This window comes from Camelus ferus, chromosome 19 (assembly GCF_009834535.1).
Source record: "Camelus ferus isolate YT-003-E chromosome 19, BCGSAC_Cfer_1.0, whole genome shotgun sequence".
NCBI classification, from domain to species: domain Eukaryota; kingdom Metazoa; phylum Chordata; class Mammalia; order Artiodactyla; family Camelidae; genus Camelus; species Camelus ferus.
The window spans coordinates 19,468,260-19,473,079 of NC_045714.1; the positions used below are offsets into that span (position 1 = coordinate 19,468,260).

The window sequence follows — 4,820 nt, forward strand, 5'->3', positions numbered from 1 at the left end:
AATCCACCTAGTCAGGGCCAGCTCAGCATTGCCACCAAAGAGAGCTCAAAGATTCCCTCCGTCAACAGATCGCCCTCACATCACCCGTGTCACAAATTCCCATTGTTAGCATTAAGCCAAAAAGGCTTGCTCACTATTTACAATAGCCAAGACATGGAAGCAACCTAAACGTCCACTGACAGACAGTTGGGTAAAGAAGATGTGGTGTAGATACACAGTGGAATACTGCTCATCCATAAAAAAGAACAATGCAGTGCCATTTGCAGCAACATGGATAGACAGAGATAATCATACTGAGTGAAGTAAGTCAGAGAAAGACAAACATCAAATGATATTACTTATATGTAGAATCTAAAAAAATGATACAAATGAACTTATTTACAAAAAAGAAACAGACTCACAGACATAGAAAACAAACTTACGGTTATCGGGGGGGGAAGGATTGGGGAGGGGTATAAATTAAGAGTTTAGGGTTAGCAGATATACACTACTGTATATAAAATAGATAAACAACAAGGACCACTGTAGAGCACAGGGAACTATATTCAGTATCTTGTAATAGCCTCTAATGGAAAAGAATCTGAAAAAGAATATATGTGTATGTGTGTGTGTATATCGGAATCACTTTGCTGTACACTAGAAATTAACACACCATTTTAAATCAACTATACTTCAAATTTTTTTTTAAAGGCCTTGCTAAAGTGCAAATATTTTGCCTGGGAGGGTAGAGATGGTAACCAACTGAAAGGCTGTCCTATACAAAACCATCCTCTTTGTTCCCACACTAAAGCCAGGCGTCCCTCCTTCGGTGCATATTTACCCCTGCTTCGTGGAGAAACCGGTGCCTTCAGTTAACTTGCCCCCCCTTTCTTTATAGACTTCAAGTTCACAGCAGTACATTAATCCTAACACTGGTGTTAGGAGAGCAGGAGTCTGGAGAAGCACAGCCTGGGTTAGAACTCCAGCTCAGCTTTGTGATGTTGGGCCACTAACTTGACCTCTCTGTGCCTCAGTTTCTTCAAGGAAATGGAAATACTAATAACGCCTACCACACAGAGCTGCTCTGAGAATTCAACACGTTGATGATATTTACAAGGTGCTTAGAACAACATCTGGCATATGAATTAGTGTTAATCAGATCCATCATTGGTCTGTACATTTTAATTCATATTATTTTAGTAATAGAAGATAATTCATGGGCATGAATACACCGTGAACACAAGACCAAAATGTCGACCCAAAATTTACATCTATCCATGTGCTTCTCCCCCTTCTATCTCTTTCCCTCCACAATTGAAGTAACTGCAGACTTAACACCTGCATTTTCTTACATACGGTTTTAACACATACGTATTTCTAAAAAATATGTTTCATTTTACTTGCTTCTAATTGAATTAAAAGTACGTCATGGTCTATGCTATTTTCTGAGGCTTTTAAAAACCCAGTATTACACTGTTGCAGGCAGTTGTAGTTTAAACTCACACTTAGTACCCTTTGGAGTGGGCTCCATCACGCCAGAGTCATGCTCTAAAAATTGCGTAGTTTGAAAAAGTGTCCGAATTGGGAAGACTCAGCTGGAAATGCCAGTCACGATTCTGGCACTTGCAGTCTGGCAGAGCCGAGCAGCCTGGGTGGGGCAGACTCACCACGCCCTGGCTCCCGGTGCCCCTTACGTCTCTCTTCCCCTCATATCTGCAAATGATGTCCATGTCATCAGCTGTCACCTATGGAATAGCCGCTGGACCCCGATCCCGGCGGCCCTCCTGCCCCCCATCCTCACGCAAGGGCCCCCGCTGGGCCCTGCTCCCTGCTGGACAGCCCCCGCTGAGACTGACCCAGGGCAGGATGGCGGCCATTGGGGTGAGCAGGGCGGGAGTGCACACAGGGAGGGCAGGGGACCGTGGGGGGCTCGCAGGGGGTCTCTGGACAGCACACGAGCCCGGGATCTGTGAGAAGAACGGGGCGTGGGGAGGTTGACATGGTAGGAAGACAAACTCAGCATAGATCACAGATTTGCCTCATAACAACCCAGGGGAGAAAAGGCAGTGATTAGATTTATTCTGACAGCATCCCAAAATGTACCTGGAAATACATGTTTCATAATACGTCTTGAATCACAAACTGCCTGAAATTACTATCTTTTCTTTCAAGCCAAGATGATGGGGAAGTCACAGAGAATACGTTTTGAAACTCAGTGGAGTCTTTATGGAAATACCAAAGGACCGCTGGGACTCCCTGCATCCTCGGAACCCCTGGGCGGCGCCCATCTGCCCGCTCCCCGAGGTGATGTCTCTAAGGAGACACGGTTCTCAGGCTTGAGGACCAGACCAGCCCCGGCTCCTTTCTGTTTTAACCTGGGCTTTTGAAGCACTGACCTGTTAATATTTTTGAGTGTTCTCTGAGCTTCCCAACAGGAGTCCCTCCAGAGCAAACATCAACAGCCTTGGGGGCAGAGGACAGTCTCTAAATGTCATAACGGTGAAAGCGTGGCGGGGCGGGGGGCAGAGGAGATGGTCAAGCTGGACCCCCAGTAAAGGAAGGACAGCAGAGCTTCCAGTAGGGAGGCCTCCCCACCACTCCGCCCTCACCTCTGTGCTGACCACGTCCATCAGATTCTACCCAAATCCAGGCGTGCAAGAGGGAGGGGGCAGCTCAGGGAACCACTTCTCATCGGGAGATGAGCAGGTTGAACCAGACGGCTCACAAGAGCTCTGTCAACCCTTTCCCCAGTTTCGTGTTTACAGCCACATTCATTACACACACACACAAACACACACACACACACACACACACACCAGATTCTCTGTTTCTGGTCGTAGTGTCAACACCCACACAACTACCTGGGATCAAAAGTTCTACCTTGGCCTCACCGCTTCTCTGTTAAATCGGCACCTGTGGCATTGAAAGGATTCTAGTAAGAGTGATGCTGCTGATAGTAACTTTTACAGTAATAGCAGGTGCCGCGTATCCATGACAGCAGGGAACACAGCTACACAGCATGTTACGTCTAACAGTGTAACACACATTAAATACAGTGTGCACAGTACATACTGCAGTTGTGTTAGAGTGTAAATATCATACATGCTGTTATGTATGTGTTATAATAGTATTTATTATAATATTACATATATAGCATACATGCTAGCTGTATACAGCACATATTGCATATTCATACTATATGTACTGTATAATATATACCTTATATTCTATACGCTGCATACATATATACACACACACACACACACACACACCCTACACATGTTGTGTGTAATATAATAATAGCAGGTTGTCTTGTTTGTTTGTTTTTTGTTTTCATGGGGGCTTTCTGGTGCAGACTGGAAAACCTGCCAGACAAATTCTGGAAGAGCTGTAACACCGGCAGTTTTGACATAGCACATACTATGTATCATGTCATAACATACACTTGCTGACTCATTTTATCCTCACGACAACCCTTGAGGTATATACTTTTACTGCAGTTTTATGGATGAGGAAACTGAGGCACAAAGAAGTTAGGTGATCTGCCCAAGGTCACACAGGCAGCAAGCAGCAGAGCTGGGCGTGGACCCAGGCAGTGTGATCCTAGCATCCTGGGCTCACTCAGCCTCCCCTCCAGTCCCTGTGTTCAGATACTGCGGCTGCCCCTGGCCTCTCTCCCACCACAGCCAGCCTGACTCCTGGCTCTGGCTCCATCACTCCCCCCAGGCACTGAAGCTTCTCTGCAGGCTGAAGCCCTAGCCCCCTGGCCTTACGTCGACCCCTCCATCTGCTCCTCCCTTGCACGGCCACCGCTGCCTCGTTGGCCCACAGTGGGTGCCTCTCCTCCATCCACACCAAGGCTGTGATGCCAGGTCCTCTCCTGCGCCCAGCGCTCCCTGCTGCCCCTCCACGCTCCTTGTTCGACTCTCAGCAACAGCTGACAGCCCCTCCAGCCCTGTCCCCATGGCCAGCCTGACCCCCTGTGGGCTCTCTGACTCCAGCACTCAGTCCCCCGCTGAACTCTGAACCTGGATGCTGTCCCCACCTTAGCCAATGTGGCCAAAACCAAGCCCACATTTCTCTGCAAAGTGGGGCCTAACCCCATTTTCCCTGCCTCCCCTGGCAACCCGCATCCACCTGTCCCCCCAAATGGGAACCTGAGACTCAGCTGGACCTACCCTGCTCTCTCACCTTCCAGTCCAAGCCGAACAGTGAGTCTCCAAAATCTCCTCTTTTTCCTGCCCCACATTTCTCTGCCCTCACCCAGTGCACCCCCCACCCACCCCCGGATGGCTGTGTGAACAGTGCAGGTCTCACTATGTCCCTTTTGGCCAAAACCCTCTGAAGCCCCCCCGGCAGGCTTAGCACAACTACGGGACTTCCCCTGTAAGCCTGTTTCTCTGGGTCTCTCTTCCATCACTCCCTTATTTAGACCTTGCTCAAATAGAACTTTCCCAGAACACCCCCATCTTCCCACCTCTGCTCAGACTGTCCCTTCTGCCCGGAGGGGCCTCTCAGCCGCTTGGTTCCCTAGTTAACGCCATCCGTCCATCTCGCTGCAGGCATCAGCCCGCTGCAGGCATCAGCCCGCTGCAGGTAGCCCTCCTTGACCTCCGCTAGCACTTCTTCTGTCTCCTAAACCCCTCTTGCCGCGCTGTGACCTTGCTACCCTGCAGGGAATTTGGTTTTAAATTGCTGTGGGTTTAGAATTAGAGCCCCTTTAATGTTCTTTGACAGATACTTGCCAAGGCTGTTCATTTTTAAATTGCTTTTATTTGCTGAACTGTGTTTCTTTGAATGGGACAAAGTGGTAAGACTGGGCCACTGAAGGCCTGGGATTT

At 48.5% G+C, this 4,820-nt stretch overlaps 1 non-coding gene across 1 annotated transcript; it reads right to left on the reverse strand.

The window, feature by feature from the left end:
* Nucleotides 1-3,316: 3,316 nt before the first annotated feature.
* Nucleotides 3,317-3,378, reverse strand: LOC116658068. The gene has a single exon (XR_004313269.1). It is a non-coding gene; the product is annotated as a U7 small nuclear RNA (small nuclear RNA).
* Between the last annotated feature and the right edge of the window lie 1,442 nt (nt 3,379-4,820).